At 38.8% G+C, this 23,471-nt stretch overlaps 1 long non-coding RNA gene across 1 annotated transcript in view; it reads right to left on the reverse strand.

The window, feature by feature from the left end:
• Window positions 1-23,471, reverse strand: part of LOC134228018 (uncharacterized) — a 593,534-nt gene that overhangs the window by 243,175 nt on the left and 326,888 nt on the right. The window lies entirely within an intron of this gene.

Genomic DNA, 23,471 nt, shown 5'->3' on the forward strand with positions numbered 1-23,471 from the left:
GTACAGCGCTCTAAGCAGTCGTATGCAGAAATGGTGAAGTCGCAAGACACATCCGCAACTGCCAACGCAACGGCTGCTATTTCAGCTGCCGTTCAAGTAAGTGATTTTTATGATGTCATTTCCATAGACGAATCGGACTCTGACGTAGCCGATATGGATGATTCTGCGGAGGTACACGTACCCGAAAAGAGGAAGAAACTGTCTTCCCGGATTGCGCCGTAAGAAAACAAAAATCATCCATAGAAGCTTGCCGAAATCTGATGGTAATGGGGATTATTTAAAATTCCGAAGCAGCCTGTCTATACTGCTCCTTTTGACCCATGTTGCAGTAAGACATTCCCGCCATTGCCTAAAACTGATGTTACAAAGAAACATCAGGCAAGGAATATCTCTGAGCAGAAAACTGCTACTCGCACTTCTAAGAAAAGAATCTCGTCCAAGCGAGGATTGATATCCTTTAAGGATCTTGTGGATCGTATTTTGAATTTGTTCAATATTCCGAATTCATTGAGGCCAATCATTGACCTCTTTATTCCAACAGTTGAAAGTTATCTGAAGCAATTGACTGTTTCATGGCCCTTCTTGCAGGACTTGTATCTTTCGATGGATAATACGGCCATACAAGATACAATCACTGTGCTGCAGTGGAACTGTCATAGTCTGAAACATAAATTGACGTGTTTAAGTTTTTAATTCGCAACTCCGATTGCGATATATTTGCACTCTGTGAAACATGGCTTTCTTCTGAAGATGAAATCAACTTCCACGATTTTAACATTATTCGCCAAGATCGGAATGATCATTATGGTGGCGTTCTTTTGGGAATCAAAAATGTCACACTTTCTACAAAATTCCCATTCCGACTGTTAATGGTTTAGAAATCGTCGCTTGCCAAGTAAATGTAAAGAATAAAGACCTTTGCATAGCTTCAGTGTATATTCCCCAAATGCCTCACTTAATCGTCGGCATCTTTGGAGCGCAGTCTCTCTTTATCATCCCCAGTTTTAATACTGGGTGATATGAATGCACATGGTATTGCATGGGGCGAAACTAGAGACGATAACAGAGCGCCTATTTTCTATGATTTGTGCGACGATTTCAACTTGAATATTTTGAACACAGGCGAAGTAACTCGAATAGGACCTCAAGGTCAGGAAAGTCGAATAGATCTGTCTTTATGCTCTAATTCACTATCATTAGATTCCACGTGGAAGGTAATCCAAGATCCCCATGGTAGTGACCACATGCCGATAGTCACCACAATCAAAAGCGGCTATCAACGATCAGTGCCAGTTAATGTTCCTTCCGACCTCACGAAAAACATTGACTGGCAAAAATTTGCATCGGCGGAAAACATTGGTATTGAATCAACTGATATTCTTCCTCCACTGGATGAGTATCGATTCCTTACCGAATTGATTCATAAAAGCGCACTAGAAGCTCAGAAACGACGCGTTCCAAGTACATCTGTCATAAGAAGACCAGCCACTCCTGGATGGGATGATGAATGTACTAAGTTGTATTCCGAGAAATCTGATGCCTTCAAGGCTTTCCGTAAACACGGAAGGTCTGAGCTTTTCGAAGAGTATTTGAGGCTTGAAAGAAAGCTCAAAAATCTTCTCAAGGCTAAAAAACGTAGCTACTGGCGACGTTTTGTCGAGGGACTATCACGAGAAACCTCAATGACAACACTTTGGAAAACGGCCCGCAACATGCGGAACCGCATTTCCACCAACGAGAGTGAAGAATACTCCAATCGATGGATATTCAACTTCGCAAAAAAGGTCTGTCCAGATTCCGTACCAGCTGAACCGCTATTTCGAGAATCTACGCTTGATCCCGGTTCTTTGGGTGAACCATTCTCAATGCTGGAACTATCTATGTCTCTTCTTTCATCAAACAATTCTTCTCCGGGATGCGATAATATCAAATTCAATCTTTTAAAAAACCTCCCAGATATCGCTAAAAGACGATTACTTGACCTGTACAACTGTTTCATGGAGTACAACATTGTGTCACCTGAATGGCGACAGGTCAAAGTAATAGCTATTCAAAAGCCTGGGAAACCAGCGTCTAATCACAATTCATACCGACCGATTGCCATGCTATTATGCATGAGAAAATTATTGGAGAAAATGATCCTTTCAAGAATTGACCATTGGGTCGAGCAAAATTCATTACTGTCAAATACTCAATTCGGGTTTCGAAAAGGTAAAGGAACAAATGACTGTCTAGCGTTGCTCTCTTCAGATATACAGCTGGCCTATGCGCACAAGGAGCAACTGGCTTCAGTTTTCTTGGATATTAAGGGCGCTTTTGATTCTGTTTCCATAGAAGTACTGTCGGAAAATCTGCACAGTAGTGGATTACCCGTTATTTTGAATAATTTCTTGTACAATTTGTTGTCAGTAAAACACATGAACTTTACTCTCGGCACTCTGACAACTTTCAGAAATAGCTACATGGGCCTTCCCCAAGGTTCATGTTTAAGTCCCTTGCTTTACAATTTCTATGTTAAAGATATTGACAATTGTTTGGAAGGACAATGCACGCTTAGACAACTTGCAGATGATGCCGTGATCTCCCTAAGAGGTTCATGTGCAGAAGTCCTGCAAAGACCATTGCAAAATTCCTAAATAACCTGACTGGTTGGGCCAGACATTTAGGGATCGAGTTCTTCCGCAAAAACTCAATTGGTTGTGTTTACTAAGAAGCGGTACCCTGCTCAACTGAAACTAAAGCTGTTGAAAGATGACATAAACCAATCTTTTATCTTCTAAATACCTTGGGGTCTGGTTTGATTCTAAGTGTACCTGGAAGACCCATATTGATTATTTGTTAGAGAAATGCCGAAAAAGGATCCATTTTCTCCGTTCTATCTCCGGAACATGGTGGGGCGCTCACCCGGAAGACCTAATCAATCTATATAAAACGACTATTCTCTCTGTTTTAGAGTATGGCTCTTTCTGCTTCCTCTCAGCAGCTGAGTGCCACCTAATCAAATTGGAACGAATTCAATATCGTTGTTTGCGTATTGCCCTTGGCTGTATGCATTCAACGCATAACATGAGCCTGGAGGTGCTTGCTGGAGTCACTCCTTTAAAGCACCGTTACTGGGAGCTCTCACTTAGAATACTGATCAAATGTGGAACAAGTAACACACTTGTATTAGAAAACTTCGATAATATGCTTGAACTGGCTCATCATTCAAGATACCTGCGAGTCTACCTCAACTACATATCGACAGATCTCTGTCTTCCATGTTATAATCCACCTCGAGTTCACTTCGTCAACGACAGTTCCTCAATTGAATACGATCTGTCCATGAAACACGCTATTCAAGGAATACCAGATCATCTTTGACAAATATCTATCCCTTCCATTTTTTCTGAAAAATATGAACATGTCAATTGCAATAACAGATATTTAACTGATGGTTCTCGCATTAACGGATCCACTGGCTTCGGTGTTTTCAACGTAAATTCAACCACCTTCCGAAAACTTCAAGAACCGTGTTCGGTTTATGTTGCTGAGCTGGCAGCAATTAATTTCGCTTTGGGGATAATTTCCGATCAGCCGTAGACCATTATTTCATCTTCTCGGATAGTCTTAGTTCTATCGAGGCACTCCGGTCGATGAAACCTGTTAAGCACGCATCTTACTTTCTTACAACTGTAAGAGAGCAGATGCGTGATTTGGTCGAAAGATCATTTAAGATTACCTTTGTATGGGTCCCATCCCATTGCCTAATCTAAGGCAATGAGAAGGCGGACTCGCTAGCAAAGGTGGGCGCACAGGAAGGTGAAGTTTATGATAGACAAATCTCGAACAACGAGTTTTTCCCATTAGTCCGTCAGAGTACTCTTCAAAATTGGCAAATGATTTGGTCACACAATGAACTTGGACGGTGGCTCTTTTCCATTGTTCCTAAAGTTTCTGCGCGAGCGTGGTTCAGAGGTGAGGACTTAAGCCGAGGCTTCATTCGCACGATGTCGAGACTTATGTCCAATCACTATTCACTAAACGCACACCTCTATAGAATAAACCTGGTTGATAGCAACCTATGTAGGTGTGGAGCCGGTTACGATGACATCGATCACGTAGTTTGGTATTGCTCGGAAAACGACGCCTCCAGAGAGCAACTATTGGATACCCTTGTGGCCCGAGGTAAAAAAAAACTCTACAGGGAAGTAAGAGGTGTTTTGGGGGATCGCGATGTGGTTTATATGCAGGCCATCTATGCCTTTCTTTGCTCGTCTGACATAAAAGTCTAATTCCCTATCTTTTTTTCTTTCTCGTTTGTGTTTTGTCTTATTGTTCTGTGTAATACTAAGCTATGGCCATCCGGAAGATGCTCCTGACGAACCACAACTCGAGCCCGACGCTACGCCATACCGTTATTGACGTCAAATACCCGGATGAGCAGCTGAAATACCTCAAACCTAAATCCCAACCTAGTCCGTCCTGAAATTACGCAATCTAACCTTGAGTCGCCACGAGTATCTTGGTCTATGTCCCTTTCCCTTACTAACTGTCGATAATAAGATGATATCGATTGTAAATATCATAAAGTCTCGGCTCCGTTAAGTGTTATACACGCCTGAGCCTGTCAAATAAACACAATAGAAAAAAAAAAAAAAAATTACATGGTTTTCCCACTTAATAATCATATCTCATTGAAGTGCTGATAGTACGTAAGTGCGGCGTATCACCCTGATTTTTGCGGCATCTATACCGATTGTAAGGGATAGACGAAGCATCACTTTCATTTTTACTCAAAACGTAAACTGCTTACAAACATAACCTACAAGCTTTTTACAGGACTCACATAATGCAATGAACACATGGATCTATCAATTAACGCAAAATCGTACAAAAAATCTTCATTTAAAATAATCTTAGAAATTTAACGGCCTCCTTGGCATAAATAAAATGTGTAACCAATATTTTACTTTTTTAGCTGATAAAAATGAGCGAGTTGCTACTTACGTTTTGTTTCCACTACGAAAGACACAGTCTCACACATATTTACGTTAATAAATCAAGTCTGTTCTACAAGATCTCTAAAGTGCGGCATCTCACCCTCATTTTTCCCCTTAAATATTTTGGAAAAGTTATGAGACAAATTTAATATTTGCATCGGCCTAATTCACTAACGTAAAACCCTTCTTTATCCCTCAACGATGATGATGCCGTACTCGGTAGAATCGTTTGATTTCGCTTCAATGTGATACAAACTTTGGAAAATTACATCTAACGCCTCTACACAAGTACCAACCCTGCGCAGAAAATTTCCGAAATGCACGACAAAAATACCTGAAACAAAAATTAATCATACCGATCGACCCCTCTGTCCCTTTGCTCAGCTCTACATATCCACTCCAACGTGACCAAAGCGCGACGCAGTGTCGGTGTTTCACAAAATTGAATTTCTGTCGTTGACGCTCTTTCGCTGGATCTCTGCCAGGCAGATTGAATCTCAACCGCGCGGTCAGCAGGACACAAGACAATCACCAATATCCGCTCGGTGACCGACCAGAATACATGCCGCCATAATGACGTGCATGGGCACCTTTAGGTTCTTTCCGTCGGTGTCGTCCAATGGTCACGTTCTCGGAGTCCTTTGATTACCCCGGACCGATTTGGATTATTTTCGGGTGGTGAATTGGTTCAAAGCCCCAGACGTTTGTGTTGATTGGTTTTTCGGTTGTCTCTTGTCGATATTTTTCACGGCGCACAGTTGTAGCGGTTGTTTTTTCCTTCATCGTGGTCTCCTCGCTCGCTTCATCAATTACCGTGTCGTTTCAGTTCCATTACACCGTCATCGTCGTTTTCGTAGGAAACACTGCTCTTGTTCGTCGTGGAGCACATGATCATTACAATCTTTCATCAATTATTATACCTTTATGAATTATGTCTCGCTCGTTGAACGCACTAACTGCAGCCAATAAATCCAATAAATCGCATCAAACGAAACCTGTGCCAACTTCGCACGGCGAGGGGTACACGTTCAAGATCAAGGTCATATTCTTCAAATGAGACCCAATGGGCTCAATAACCTCCCGAGAAAAAAAACTGGAAACTACCAACGTCATCAATTATCATCTGTCAAAAAGAAGGAATATACATTGCGGACCGAGCTCTGGATGGCGAGGCGCGACTTCACCACTCAGCACAATAGGTAAAAAGTTGACAACCTAACCGAATAAAGAAACCTCCTCCCTCCGCGCGCTGGCTATTAAACGCCTATTAAATTCCAATTCAAATGACAATCATTCCCGCCGGGGACAACCAGTTCGGTCCGTACAAGCTCGAATCTGTGCACGACCCCCAAAAACAGTGCGTCGCACAGTGAGGAACCTTCGATCCACAGTTGGACAAGAAAACCCGAAATATAAAAATCAAAAGGAAAATGTGAAATTGGCCATGAAAAATTTGAAAATTTCCAACAATTGAAGAAGTCATTTAGAAAGCAAAGCAGATATAGAGAAAAACTTTAAAGAATATAGAAATTTGAATTTGATGATGATTTATTTTAAGCAAGACCGGGTACATTTGGCGAATATTTTAATATTATTCGGATGTCGAATAGAAGTACACTAAAAATTTGAATTTTTTACCATTATTTAATACTGCTCCAACCACAGTGCAGCGTCATTGTCAATTTAATTATAGAGTGACTCGGCGTATCATAAATTAAGCTATCGAATCCTAACCTCCTAATAACCACATGCGCACATACCAAACAAATAAAATGCCATCAAGCCACACACTTGGCGTTGGACTGTTTTTTGTTTCGTATCTCCACCAAAAGTGACTGACACCACCACCGGTTGACTACCCATAGGGATTCTATAAAGCGAACGAAGCACCTTTTGCGCTGGACGTCGGTCGTTGGGACGGGATCGGACAATGCGCGCCGGGAAAGAACAATACCAACGGCGCGACGCAACGATCTGAGCGAACGCTGCCGCGTCTTTTTCTGGCGCTGCGCTCTCGGGCGGCAGTGAACTGACACACGAAAAAGTCTCCAGCGTTGACAATCTATAATCAAACGATAATTCATCTTCGCGAGCGGATCGAATTAGGGAGAATATGACAGGTTCTCGAGGTGCTGGAGGTTTTTGTTAAAAGCTCCGATCATGCATGGCGAGTTCTGGGAACTGAGATGATCATGTCTCGGGGGAATTTAGGATGTTGATAAAAATAGGTACCTTCATGCTTTTTAAAGTTTGAGTAGCATACAATTTTAGAAATCGAATCAAATCAGATTTGATGTTGATACGCAATCGATACTATGCCTTCGAGTTCTTGAAAAATATAATCTTTAATTGAGGTTATGAATTTCATACACATTAGAGTAATAAATGCATATTTGAATTTTAACTTTTAGATATACAGACCCCATTTGATTTTGGCAACTCGTTCGGTACATTTATGTTGCCGAAATCAACACACTAGACACACTGTGACCCTTTTTTACGCGAATTTTGAAATCTAAACGTTTACACTACAAATTTTTCACGCGGTTTTTTTTTATTTTATTTTCGTCGGTTTCGGAGTCTAACCAATTTCTTTTACAAAAATTTCGATATTTAGGCATTTTTCTTGTTTTAATTTTTTTTCGTTTTTTTACAATTTATTTTTTTACGTCGGTTTAGGGGTCTAACCAATTTTTTTTACGAGGATTACGATATTTACGTGGTTTATAAGCAATATAAAAAAAATGGTTGCCAAAATCGACTGTTGCTAAAATCGAATGGGGTCTGTATATGTAAATATCGCTAAACTTTTCAAAAGGTCCTAAGTAACTTTTTTTTTCATGAATTAATTTGAATACAGCAATCAATAGCTTTCATGTTGTTCTGTTAATTGCGCTATTTATAGGTGCTTTTGAAAAGTTAAGCAAGAAATCCACATATTTTAAGAGATTCGAAGAAGCATTAATTGATTTTCTCATCAATTAAGTGACATATCTAAACCACGACGGTTACGAATTCGTACAAATCACAAAGTTGTTGCGCTATACGTTGGTTACAAATACAACAACTATTTTAGTATTTTAACGGTCATTTGGTACAGGTAGAGGTGTGTGCCGCCGCCGCCGACAATTTAGAATCGGCGCGCTGCCGTCAAACTTTTGTCACGCCGCTGATTTGTTATTTTCGACGCCGATTCAAATTTGTAGAAGTCCGCAGAATTTTCCGAGCAATTTCCGAAGATCCGATGTAGTTTCCGTAAAATTTCCTTTCAACATAACGTTGAAATTCCATAGATTGTTTCGTAAAAACTCCAAAGATTTTTTTTTGAAATAACTTCCTGTTAAAATTTCTTAAAGCTCTCCGTAAAAACGAAGAAAAACTTCTAGTGGAAATTCCGAAGGATTTTCCGGAAGACTTCCCATTGCAACCCGAAAAAGTTCTCGTTGAATATAATTTTTGAACGCCGAAGACCACGAGGCCAAAGGTTGTTTGACCGACTACGCCATTTGACTGAACAAATCATTTGGTCGAAAAGGACATCCGGCCAGGAGAACAGTTCCTTTGGTTGACAAAGTCGTTTGGTCGAAAATGCCATCGTTGGTATACTGATCATTTGGCTGAAAAGGATATTCGGACGAAAGTGCCATTCGGTCATTTTATCGACTGATCATTTTATCGAAAAATTAAACAGAAAGAACATATTCGTGCCAGATGGCTCTTTCTGCCAAACGACCATTTCTATCAATCATCTTTTCAATCGACATTTTCGATCATACGGCCGCTTCGGCAAAGCGGCATTTACAGACAAAGGACCTGTTAGTGCTAATAACTTTTTCGACCAAATTACCAATTCAGCTCCATGTTCCTTTCGGCTGTATGTCGCTTTCGGCCAAACCGTTTTCAACCTAACAACCGTTTCGGACGAACGTTCAATTCGATCAAGTGGAATTAAAAAAATGACTTTCCTCAGAATGACTTTCGGTAAAACGACGGGAAGATCCGTTTGGCCGTAGACCACAAGGCCGAAATGTTTTTGGCCGAATATGTAGTTTGGTTGAAACTCGTCTGGTCGAAAATGTCATTTAAACGAAATGAACATACGGACGAAAATTTCATTCGGCCAAATTGATCCTATGGTCAAAAAAGTAACTTGTCTAATTAGGTAATTTAACCGAAAATGCCGTTTGCCGAAATGGTCGTTTGGCTGATTTTTTTTTAACTTTACTTCCATGAGTTTTGAAATGATTTCAGTCCTCCACCGTTGGCTTAAAATTTCATTTGGGCATAAGGCCCAAAAAGTCTTTCGGTCGAACTTTGGTCAAAAAAGTCGTTTGACAGAAAGGCCATTTGATCGAAAATGTCATTTGGCCAAACGGATCGACATTTTTGATCATACACAATTAGTTTTATTTCTGGAAAATCCGCACAGCCGTGTCCCGGCATAAATTACTTTCGGCAAACTATTTGCAGATTTTCAGCAACTTTGACAGACATCTCAACAAAAAACTTAAGGGTGCAGCCCAATCGGGTTGTACGCAAAAGTGACGTTGAACTACGTAGCTGTATGTAATATAAGGGGCCATCCACAAAGTACGTCACGCTCTTAGGGGGGAGGGGGGGTTCCGAGCAGCGTGACGATTCATACAAAAATTCTAGAGGTTTAATACAAAAAGTGCGACGAAGGGGGGAGGGGGGGGTTGAAAATCGCCGATTTTTTGCGTGACGTACTTTATGGATCTTCCCATACACAGGTTTTCGACTTTTCTATTCGATGAGACTAAAGCAAGCGTTTTTCAAGCCCACGGTGAATCTGTTTCCGTTGTTTATCCTGTGCTTCTGAGATTGAGTGAGCATTACGAACCATGGTGATGTATATTATTTTTAGACGAACATTTGAAAAGCATGATAAAAATAAAATTTTCAAATATTCGAGGATGAACAACATCCTTAAGCATCCACATATCCAAATTATCAATTGATAAAATCTCGATAGAGTGTAAGCATCGTTCGATAATTGTATCTCGAATCATTGGTAAATGCTATTTTTTTAACTTATTTTTCTACGTAACACTAAAACACAATGGTATTAGTTAGGTTTACATTTAAATATTGTTTATTAACAATCGGTTCCAAAAGTAGATGTATAAGTATTAGATTGCTAATGTCGTTCCTGTTCGCGTGACTAACATCTAGGTCACTTTGATCTGGCAGCCAAAGTACCGGTTGTAGTACCAATGTTGGTAATGAAACAAAACATGCACTACAACATTATGCATAACAAACCGACAAGTTAGGATTATGGAAGCATATTTTGGCAAAATACTTTTAATGACTACAGCGCCACTAGCTGTTGGAAACAGGAAACAGGATGAAGTGCTGCGGAATCTGTTAACAGGGGAAGTTTTCCAAAATAATAACCCCGGAATAAAACGACCGTTGCTTGGGGTTTACGGTAAGGGAATTATTATTTTCCTGCAATACAGTTTTGTGGAGTAATTGGTAAATATTATTACTTCACAAGATATGTCTTAGTCTATGTATCTGACTTACGTTTAGTCCCTTTATTGTATCGAGTCCAGTCTATCAGTCTGTCTGAACCAGTCTAATGTTGGTTGAATTCAGTTATAGGATTTGCTAATCACTTATGTGCTTGATAATCCATACCCATCGAATCGTACTTTCAACCCTTATTGCAAATAGGCTAAGTTTAAACATTGGCAAAACATACTTTTGCATATAAACAATAAAGACGGATCCTTGAAAAAACGAAAATCGATCCATAAATAACTTCTGAATGTTCCATAAAACGCTACCATAAATCCATAAAATAGTTCAGGAGATCCCATAAAGAATATTTTTTCGATCCATAACTAAACTAAAATTTAGCAATTAATGGGAAAATATGTTCCATTAACATAGTCAAGAAAAATAATCCAATTCCTGCTATTTTACCATGAACGTATGACAAATGATCCATAAATCTTTGGAAAATGATCAATAAAAAACTATATTTTGATCCATAAAACTTCAAATTTGCGCATTTTTTATCTTAATAATGATCCATAATTTCAGTAATATGATCCATAATTTTAGTCATATGTTCCATAACTCTGGCCATTTGATCCATAGCTTTGTTCAAATGATCCATAGTTTTGGTGATATGATCCATAAATTTTGGCAAATGATCCATAGATTTTATAAAATGTGTGGATCAATTAATATAGTTTCATTGGCCTTCTTTCCAAGCATTATGGATCATATAAACAAAATTATGGATCATATGACCAAAATTATGGATCATATTACTGAAATTATGGATCATCATCAGGATAAAAATTGCGCAAATTTGAAATTTTATGGATCAAAATATAGTTTTTATGGATCATTTTTCAAAGATTTATGGATCATTTTTTATGGAATCTCCCGAACTATTTTATGGATTTATGGTATCGTTTTATGTAACATTCAGATGTTAGTTACGGATCGTTTTTCATTCTTTTATGGAACGTTTTTGCACATTGAACGGTGCAAAGTAAGGGCTGCCTTAAACATTTTTGCATGATTTTAGTGTATAGTTAATCTAATTATTTACCATTTAGTTGATAGGTTTTCACTAACAATTTAGGTTAAGATACGATGATGGTAAGCTACATAATAAGTTAGATAATAGTTCACTTTTACGTTTGCATGTTAAATTAACTCTCTTATACTGTGTTTTAGAGCACAAACTAACGAGCGCAAATATATGCTTTTAGAAAATAATAACTATAATACTCTGCCAAATCACATGCAGTTGGATGTAGCTTCTGTATTGCTATTTATCATTATCAATCGTTATCAATCTTTCTCTTATTAATCTGTCCGCCAACTCACCGCTATGACAGATGTGGGATCTGCCACTCCGTAACGTACCTGTTCAGTTCTACCTATTACCAAAGGGTTTGCTGACTTATAGATGCCATGCTCGTAGCGGCGCGCTGGCGTAGATTCGCCAACACTAGCGTTCTAGTACTTATACTTCTACTGTTCCAAAATTTGAAAAGTTATCGTCGATTACAACTCGCCTACTTTTCACACCCGAGAAGTTGTCAAATGATAAATCCAATAATATTATCGTTGATTCAAAAGTATAAGATTGCTAACACATAACATATATGCATCATTGCTTTGAAATGTGGTTCATCTTCGATTTTAGAACACTAGCGAACCTACTGGTGGAAGTCAAGCTTCACTGACCAACGAGCATGAGACAGAACAGCAGCGCATGCTTTGCTGTCATTTTCTTTCACCTTGGGTATACGGGCCCTCCCGTTCGTCGGTTGTTAGTACTGTTGATACACAGTGGGTTGATTTTGAAAATGGTAATTTGTTCTATGTTGTCTATCTGTTTTGTGTCGCTAATGTTGTTCCTGTTCGCGTCACTAACATCTAGGTTACTTCGACCTGGCAGCCAAAGTACCGGTACTACAAGTGTCAAACCGATGTTGTTGATGAAGCCAAACATGCACTACAACATGATGCATAAATTATGCGCAATTGAAGCTGGTTGAAATATAATTTGGCAAAATAATTCAAATGACTACAGCGCCATTGGCGTTCTAGTACTTATGCTTCTACTATTCAGCACAACCCTGGCTGATAATGTAGCGCTGCAACCATCACCGACGCAAACTGGAACAGAAATTTAGCACCCTCCACTAAGTCAGTCTAAGCTCCCGGTGATTCATTACAGAAAGCCCATCGTTGAAGAAGTCAGAGTAGACGCGATACAACATGACGCGACAAAGAAGTTTGACAATTAATTAATATTATTTCTTCACGTACAGTCACTCTCAAAATTGAGCGTACAGTATAGATTAGTTGACTACATTCGAAAATTTCAAAGGAAATTAAATGGTTAGCTCGGTTGTTTTTAATGCATTTCAATATTCATCCCTTCCTTCAAAGTATGCGTACATAAAATTGTTGATTTTTTTTCTCTAAAGTTAATTTATTTGAAAATAATCTCAAAATACGCCTATTAGATGTGACAAAATTGAGCGTACAGCGCATTTTTCTCTATGAAATTTCTTATTATAAACATGATTAATGTATTTTAATATTGTTTTTTCATGATTATATTTATAATAATAAACATCCGCTACGTAAACATTCAATGTTTTGAAATTAAACCATGTTTTGGTCAAAATGGCGAACAAGTGAAAGGTAAGAACAATGCTATTTAACAATTCAATGCCTGTGGGCAAAATAAATGCTTTAATTTGTATGTTTTACCGGCATCGTATTTATTATATGATAGATAATCGAAATCGAGCGAGACATACGATTTATTTGGGAAAATTCAGTAGGTAAATGATGAAAACAGATGTAAACATACAGAGAAAACGACAAATGTTAGGAATGACATAATTCAAATTTAGTATGTCTTTAACTTAAATTAGTTTTAAAGCTCGATTATTGTCTCAGGTCTATCATTAAGAGTAATATTATTGAATCCAATCATTCACAGTCAAATTCTAAAAGTACAAGTTGCATGTTAAGGTACCGAACATTAAAACAGCTTTTCAATCCCGTAGAGCACTTTTGATTGAATATTGAAAAGATAGCCTAAAATCGTAATTACATAATTAAATTTGGATTGAGCTACACGGTCTGTTACCATAAGGGATACAATTGGATGATTTCCATGTGGCGAGTAAAAATAAACTTTTTTAAGAGTTTGGCAGCTTATTTAATGATATCTTGGAGAATTTAAATGATTCAACCAAATTTGTTCCTACGGTGACTGAGTCTTCAAATATAAAATGACATCTTATAATGTATCCGTGTGCTGCTGTTTAATTAATATTATTATTCGTGAGTGTCCTGAGCTTATAAGCTACCTATACATCGACTTTTAAATAAAGTTATACTTAATTTGAAATATGCCGTTCCCAACATTTGTCGTTTTCTTTGTATGTTTACATCTGTTTTCATCATTTACCGACTGAATTTTTCCAAATTCATCGTATGTCTCGCTCGATTTCGATTATCTATCATATATAAGACACGATGCCAGTGAAATCCATATCTTAAAGCATCTATTTTTCCCAGCAGCATTGAATTGTTAAATAGCATTGTTTATACATCTTACTTGTTTGCCATTTTGATTAAAACATGGTTTAATTTCAAAACATTGAATGTTTAAGTAGCGGATGTTTGTTATTATAAATATAATCATGGAAAAACAATATTAAAATACATTAATCGTGTTTATAATAAGAAATTTTATAGAAAAACATTAGCTGTACGCTCAATTTTGTCACATCTAATAAGCGTATTTTGAGACTATTTTCAAATAAATGAACTTTAGAGAAAAAATTTCAACCATTTTATGTACGCATACTTTGAAGGAAGGGATGAATATTGAAATGCATTGAAAACAATTGAGCCAACAATTAAATTTCCTTTGGAATTTTCGAATATATTCATCTAATCCATGCTGTACGCTCAATTTTGAGAGTGACTGTAAGTCCCGTCGGACTTTGCGTTTACTCTGGCAGACACCTAGGAATCAGCAAAAACGAGCCAAAGAAAGTTTACCAGAACGCATCAAAAGCTTTCGAGAGAAAATGCCCGTGTAAGTTAGCAGAAATGAACTGCACCAGCTAAAAGCCCTGTAAGTTGCAATAATTTTACGTCTACGCTGGTTTGTGGTTTCCAGTTAGCCTTGCGAATAAAGACGCAGAATCCGGAGATGGTGAGATCGATTCTCGATCCGACTAGGATGTTTTCGGGTGGGAGACATTCTCGACACCCTGGGCATAGTGTATCCATTGACTTTGCCACACAAGATATATACTAATGCAAATACGGGCATATAGAAGCTTTCAATGAATAACTAAAGAAATGCCAAATTATTAATAAGTTGAAAAGCAGGTCAAGTTTCAGTTGGAATGTAGTGCTATGGAAGAAATAGCTTACGATGCACTTACGAGATTGACTGATTCACCAAAACCGATTTGATAAACTGTTAGCAAATTTTCAATAATAAATAATCATTCATAAATATTGTAACACACTGGAGTCGACTTTCACGCGGAGCATATGGGCCGCGTAAATTAAAACAACGTGCAAAATATGTCTAAATAAACCGGTCAAATCTCAAAATTCAAGTGAAAAAAAAATCGCAAAAAAAGCGATTCGTGTAAAACAAACCGCGTAAAAAACGACTTCAGTGTACATCGGGTATGAAGCGTTGACTCTTCCTTGATCGAATGGTCCAAGAAAATTGAAAATCCATCGAGAAACGGCTGAGATATTAACGATCAAAGTCTATCATATTTTCGTGACGTTTTTCAATTTTTTGCAATCGTAAAGTGTACCCCAATATAGAAAAGACAGACGTAGTTCTACGTCAAAAATGTTTGCTGGGGATTGCCTGTTTGAATCTCGGTAAAACTCAAAGGTGCAGCCCAAACGGGTTGTACGCAAAGGTGACGTTGAACTACGTAGCTGTATGTAATGTACAGGTTTTCGACTTTTCTGTGCGATGAGACCAAAGCAAGCGTTTTTCAAGCCCAGTTTGAATCAGCTTTCGTTGTTTATCCTGTGCTCCTGAGATTGAGTGAACATTACGAGCCCTGATTATGTATATAATTTCCAAACCAAGGAATGAGCATGAGCATGAGCATGATTGACCGCCCACGGTTGCTACTCCGTTATTGCCAAGTCAGCTGTAATTACACAGAGAACCAACAGATGACGTTTGGGACTAACATCATCTTCAATGTGTAAGAACTGGTGACCCCAAATCAAGCAATACCAGCGCCGGCCGTGTCCGAATGCAGGTCAATTGAGGAATAGGTAGGAATTTGTTGACGTGATTCTCGCTTTGATAGAAGCCGACGAGTCATCTGCACTTCCACGAGAAATCACTGGGATGTTGGATATATGGGGTAGGGAGTGTGGCAGGGTTCGTTTTGGTAAACGGTAAGCCGGGTGTATCGTGTAGTTTGATCAAGGTTAAAAACACATTCGAACGCGCTCTAATTTATTTGCTTACCGACCGAGCAAAGTAGAACAAAACATTTCGATAATTGCGCGTACCAAACTGTTATTTGTTAAATAATTTACTCATCCGCATAAAGCAGATAGCGCGATCTGTCCGCGTGCCAAACGAAACACGACAGGACGCGCACTCTGTTCAATTGTCCATCCATCGCGAGGATAAACAATCAATCGCTCAAAGTGAACAATTGTTCATTTGAATTTGGCTAATGCGACCGTGATTTCTTCAACCCGAGGAAATCCAAGTAACATTTTGAGTTTCATAACAGTCTGAAAGACTATGCTTTAGTCTACAATACTCGATACCGAATGAGGGGGGTAATATGAACTCTTTTCTTAAGCTATCTTTTTTGCTCAGAGCGTGGCCTGGAAAACGTTTTTACCGATATTGTGCTATTTCTCTAGTTCTCAATTCCACATCTACCCTATCAACCCTCTAAAATCCGAGTTTTTGTTTTCGCTCAAAATCTCTTTTTGCTTTCTAAAATCCGCCTACGCGCGTTTTGGGCAATTGAAACTTTTAATTCGCGAGATCATCAATTTCATATTTTTATTTTTTCTGATTTCTGTTTCTCCGGTTTTCAGTCCATTCAAATAGTTTATTGAATCTATTATTATTATTATTTTTAAATTTTATGACATATGAAAAGTTAGAAAATTACCATTCAATGATGAAATTTTTTATTTTCAGTGTGAGATGTTTTAGATATTTTAGAATATTTCATTTGAATCTTAAATCGCTCTTAAACATGCATTTAAGTTTATATTATTGACCAACATCAAAAACTATACTATCTATGAACAATTTAAAAACAACTGAACAAAAGTGCCCCGTCTAAAGGTGGTCTTGGGCATTAGAGGGTTGAAAACATATGATGAGAAGAAAAATGACCGCAGTTTATTATTTGTCGAATATTATTTATCGAATAAAGATAGTCGACGAAGATAATGTCATATTTGCAAGTCTTCATGCGCAAGAATTATAGGTGTATTATTAGATAGAGCTCACCGAATGTGCATTCCCTGGAAAATTTAAAATCCTGGAACTTTCGAATGAAAATTTGATACTTCCTCGTCGGTCGAAAAGCGCAGATTCGTCGTAGAGCAAACTGTGGAACGTTCTTCGTGATATTCTTCACTTTCTTCCAGATACGTAGTTTGATAATGATGTAGATTGTTGGGCATTCATTTGTAGGACGATGAAAAGTACGGGTTAACACTTTCAGTTGTTTTTTTTTTCTAGCAGTATTACATCCAACTACAGTTAGGCACTTAAAAAATAACATTTTTTTAGTTTTGGAAACCGGTGATAAAAACTGGTGAAAAATGACGGATCAAAAGAAAAACACTCCCGTCTCCAACCATGGCACACTCGATTCTCATATAATTTCCAAACCAAGGAATCAGCAAAAACTAGCTGAAGAAAGTTTCCCAGAACGCATCCACTGCAACAGCGAAGAAGATTCCGAGCCCCTCTACAGTAGGGTCGTAGGGTGCCAATGGAATGTATGGGAAAAAATGTCATTGAATTAAATAAAAAACAACATTGCTAACAAGTTTTATTACCCCAAAATATGACCTCATGCAAAATTTGAGCTCAATCAGACATGATTTAGGGGTGCATAAAATTCATCACAGTTTTGAAATTTTTACCATGAAAATTTTTCCAAAGGGCGACCAAAGGAAAAGTCGAAAATCGAATTTTTGTTTTTGATGCCAAGTGACTAGAAAATGAGTTCAGTGCGTGTTGGCTCTTGTTTCGAACGGCAGAACGACCGCGCGATTTGCCGAAATTTTGTGTTTTGTTTTGTTTTTCCCTTAGGACGGTTCGTAAGTAAATTGATGAATATATTTTATTACTTTTACAGCATATACTGTTATTGACAAACGCTCTATATTGTCGAATAGAGCAACCTATTATTCACCTTTCCCACTAACACAAATTTTCCTTCCCGAGACATCTATGAAGGTAGTATGGGTTCCCTGCATCTTCACTAGTAGATGTTGAACTAACATTCCTTCCCTTCCTTCCGTGATTGTAAGGACGTGGCCAGGTATACAACTGCTACTGTATAGGAAAAGGTACTAATCCCAAGTACCAATTTGCGACAATATACAGTAGATTGCTCAATTCAAGCTCTGTCTGGTAAGGGGGCGGGTGTCGCGGGAGAGGGTTCTCTTCGTCGACTTCCCCTCATTTGAATGAAAGTGACAGGCAGGGAGTTTCTTTGCAGTTTATCACCTCAGAATGCAAGTTCGCATTGTTTTCTTTCGTTCTGAAGTGATAAACCACAGAGAGATCTGCTGCTTGTCACTTTTGTTTAAGGGGGGGGGGGTCGACGGGGAGAGTCTTCTCTTGCGACATTCGCCCTTATTTCAGATGGAGCTTGAATTGAGCATTGTATAGCCACCCACGATTTGTACAATCACATATGCTATGTTATGCTTGATGCCAAATGACTAAAAATGAATGAAACGTCGAGATCTAAAGTTACTTTAAAAGAAAAAAAAAGTTTTTTTTTTGTTTTTTTGATGCTAAAGGACTACTCCGGTTTACACTTCTTGCATTTTCATTGGTAAAAATTTCAAAACTTTGATGAATTTTAGCCACCCCTAAATCATGTCATTGAGCTAAAATTTTGCATAGAGGGATATTTTTTAGCTACGAAAACGTTTTCGTATCGTCCGGTGTTAAAATTCGATAAAAAAAATGTCCCAAAAATATTCTAAGAGAAAAAACCGAATTAAAAAAAAAAATTAAGTAACATCAGATCTCGACGTTTCATGCAAATTAAGTAATTTGGCATCAAAAACAAAATTCGATTTTCGAATTTTCCTTTGGCCCTCCCTTGGGAAAATTTTCATTAGAAAAATTTCAAAACTTTGATGAATTAGGCACCCCTAAATCATCCCAGTCAACATTTTTATACTTATTGCTATTGATATAGGTCATCATAAACACATAAGATATTATGTATATAATGCACCGAATCGCTATATACCTACTAAAGAGGAGGCTATATACGTGCTGAATAAGGACTTTCTCGAGTTTTCATGATCATTTATACGACTTAGTGAATATTTGAAAAAAATAAATAGTAACAACCCTGTCTCGAACATTCGACCTCTTTTTTTTTTTTTTTACAAGGGAGAATGCATTTACACACTAACCCAGTACACGTGCATTGTAGTTGCCAAACTACCACACGGAAGTGTACTGGAGTGTCGGACTCGACCATACCGGTAATACCGACTAAACTCCCTTGGGCTCCACCATCGTTTCCCCCAGGAACTACCTCGCAGTACTACTTCTGGGGGGATGGCAGTATAAAGCGTACTCGCTCATAATCGCTCACACAGGCACTCGTCCCATGCGAGACTGACTTGGGTGCTCGCACACCATTCACTCCATTTGAGTCTTACTTGGATGCTCTCCCGGGCGCTCTGCTGCCATGCCTCGAGGTGTCAATAGCGGTAACTGCCTGGGCCTACAGATATTACGCTACGACACTCCTGCCTCAGCACGAGCAGATCAATCACACCACTGCCGAAGCAGACCACACGCTACCCTGCCGAAGCAGGGACACTCCCCATGCACCACATGTGCACAACTGTAGGTGTGTGGGTACAACCCACTGCTACCCTGCCGCCGAAGCAGCTTCTCCAAAGACCATTCGCTCCATGTGTTCGGGTGCTCACTCTAACACTCCACTGCCATGCCTCGAGGTGTCGATAGGGCCCTCGACCCCTACCTCAGCAAGTCCACGCCATACCCAGACTTCTGCTGCGCTTCGAGGTGACAATAGCGGCGACACGCTATGACACTCATGCCTCAGCACAACCAGATCACTCACTCCCTGCCGAAGCAGCTCACGCGCTACCCTACCGAAGTAGGGACACTCCCCAACTCACTCTAACACTCCACTGCCATGCCTCGAGGTGTCGATAGCGGTATGTAGGGACAAATCAACGATACTACGCTACGACACTCCTACCTTAGCATGTGCAGTCCATACTCAGACTTCTGCTGCGCTTCGAGGTGACAATAGCGGTGACGCGCTATGACACTCCTGCCTCAGCACAAACAGATCACTCACTCCCTGCTGAAGCAGCTCACGCGCTACCCTACCGAAGAGTAGGGACACTCCCCATGCCCATTGGCACTCCCTGGGCTTGTGCTTTTAAAGCGGCACACAGTCGCTTTGATAGAGTCTGATTACGGGCACTTGTGGTTTTTTGGGAGGGATTTTAGCAGAGCCCACTGCTAAATCCCACCACGCCCTAGGCAGTTCTCCCTGACTCGCAGACAGCTGGGGAGGGGTCGTCAAGCCCTTGGACATGGTCCATGCTGTCCCTGCTGCCCCAACATTTGACCTCTGGAATTAAAGGCTGGTGCTCTACCCGTGCGCTACTCAGCAACTCTTGAAAAGCAGCAAAATTTTGACAATCATAATCTAGATGGAGATTTATTATTAACAAGAGCTTCAGTGTACGATATGAACTACATTGATTCGATTCGGATGCCTTGTTGTTGTACGTAAAAATGTGGCTTGAATCGTATATGATAACAACTTATGATTATCCTGATAATGTTCGTACATAACAACGATTGCACATCATTCCAAACGATTCAACCCACGTATAAACGATTCTGAAATGTCAACATCAGTAATGTCTTTTACCGTGTTTATTTTCGAGCTGTGTTTACAGCTCAATCACATTTTAGTTGTTCGCAGATATTGAGCGATAATAATCGGACAATATCGGGCAATAATCGGAATTTTGGCAGATCGGATGGAGTAAAGTAAGTTATTTTGAAATTAATTTAATCTGTAAGGTTCAGTGGTTCAGTGCTCAACACGCAGAAGGTGGAAGCTATATACGTACAACGCACATCGGTATATGATTTGCATGACAAAATTTGTATACATAAACGATATTTCCGATTTGATCCGATAAAACTGATATTGTTTATATAGGTTTATGACTTTCATAAACGCAATCGTAAATATTGCATACACAGGTATCATATACAATATTATTCATATTTTAGCCATTTTTATAAGCAGTCATATACGAATGTGAAAGAAAATAGCAATATATGCGATACAATTTATCATTCCATATACGATATGTGGTTTACTGGGATGTCCGATTGAGCTCAAATTTTGCATGGGGTCATATTTTGGGGTAATGAAACTTGTGAGCAATGTCGTTTTTTAAAATTTCATTTTCATTGGCACCCTACTCTACAGGCATCAATAGCGAGAAGCTGCTGTCAAACGCCCCAAGCTTTCGGGAGAATACGCGCGTGTAAGTTAGCGGACACGAACTGCACCAGCTAAAACCCTTGTAGGTTGCATTAATATGACCTCTATACTGGCTTGAGGCTCCAGTTATCCTTGCGAACAAAGGCGAGATCGATTCTTGATCCGGGTGTTTTCGGGTGGGAAACATTCTCGACACACAGGGCATAGTGTATCCATTGACTTTGCTACGCAAGATACATACTAATGCAAAGACGGTCATAGAAAGCTTTCAATTAATATTGCGGATCTTTTTAAAATTTTCCATTTTGCGGGTTCCACAATGTTCTTCCGCAGCTGTCAAAGTTCTACCGCAAACCTGAAAATCTTCAATACACTGAAATAAAAATTTATTATTTGGCGTTCTCATCGAAGAATGCCATGCCAAACAGCAGAGAAAAAGTATGAAGTGTCAGCTGCTATAGTTTGAAAATTGAACCGGAAAGAGGGAAGTTTTCTCTGGAACAGCAATAAGAAATAAGAAAGCTAAAGAAATGCTCATAGATTACTAAGTTGAAAAGCAGCGTAAGTTCCAGATGGAATGTAGTGCTATGGAAGAAAAAGCTTACGATGCACTTACGAGAATAACTGATTTACCGAAACCGAGTGCTAAACTTTAAGCTAAACTTCAACAGTAAATATTATCATACATAAATATTGTAACACACTGGAGTTGGTTTTTACGCGAATGATATGGGGCGCGTAAAGAAAAACAACGTAAAAAACGCGTAAATCCCAAAATATGTCTGAATGATCCCAAAATTCGAGTGAAAAAAAATGCATAAAAAGCGATGCCTGTAAAAATAACCGCGTAAAAAATGACTTCAGTGTACATCGGGTATGGAGCGTTGACTCTTCCTTGATCGAATGGCCCAAGAAAATTGAAAATCCATCGAGAAACGGCTGAGATATTAACGACCAAAGTCTATCATATTTTCGTGACGTTTTTCGATTTTTTGCAATCGTAAAGTGTACCCCAATATAGAAAAGACAGACGTAGTTCTACGTCAAAAGTTTAACAAATTGACCTTCCGCAAAATTCCATTTTCAACCAGATGACCTATTCGCCGAAAAGACCTGTTGGGCAAACGGCTTTCGAATCAATAACAGTTTCGCTCAAATATTAATTTCGGTCAAATGGAATTCGGCTAGACGACTTTCAGCGTAACATGGCCAAATAGCTTTCTGTCGAATGACTCTCGGTCAAACGACCCTTCCTCTTTTTGCATTATTTCCCGTGAAGTTCTTATGGTCAATACAAAAGTATTACCGAAGAAATCTTAAGAAACTCCCTTAATTTTCCAAAAAATATAAAAGAAACACGTGGGACTTTAAAAGAATTTCTCATGGAAATGGATTTTAAACCAAAGAATTTATTTAATCCACTTTTTGAACAGTTTTCCGTGGAAATTCCGGAAACTGTCCCGTAAAAATTTCAGGGAGTTTCTTATGAAAAGTCCTAAGAGTTTCCCGCGGATATTTCGAAGAATTTTCTGTGAAAATATTCAACAGAACTTTCGAAGAGCTTTACCAGGATATTTTGAACAATTTTCTGTAGAAATTTGGAACAATTTCCCGTGACAATTCTGAATAATTTTTCATGATTATTCCGTAGAATTTTCTGCTATTTTTTTTTGGGAATTCCGAAGACCCTCCCTTGAAAATTCTACAAAATTTTCTTGTGGAAACTTTAAACTAGTTCCCGTGGAAAATTAGAAAATAAATTCCATATGAATATTTTGGAAAAACGTTATCTGGGGACGTACATTAGGGTTCGTTCACAAATTACGTAATGCTAATTTTGCCGATTTTTAAGCCCCACGTTCCCCTCGTAACAACTTTTGTATGGAAGCTTTAATTATTTTTGTATGAACCGTTACGCTTGGCCTGAATCCACCCTCCCCCTATAGCATTACGTAATTTGTGAACAGCAATTCTCAGCAATTTGTGAACAGCAATTTGTGAACAAAATTCTCCTGAATATATCTTGAAAATGTCTCGGAAAAGTAAAGACAAATTGAGTGCAATAAAAAACTCCACGCCGATCCACGCCGCCGCCGCCGCCGGCTAAAATGGCTGTCGCCGCCGACCAAAATTATGACAAACGCCGCCGCCGACAATTTTCGGACCGACG

This window comes from Armigeres subalbatus, chromosome 3 (genome assembly GCF_024139115.2).
Source record: "Armigeres subalbatus isolate Guangzhou_Male chromosome 3, GZ_Asu_2, whole genome shotgun sequence".
NCBI classification, from domain to species: domain Eukaryota; kingdom Metazoa; phylum Arthropoda; class Insecta; order Diptera; family Culicidae; genus Armigeres; species Armigeres subalbatus.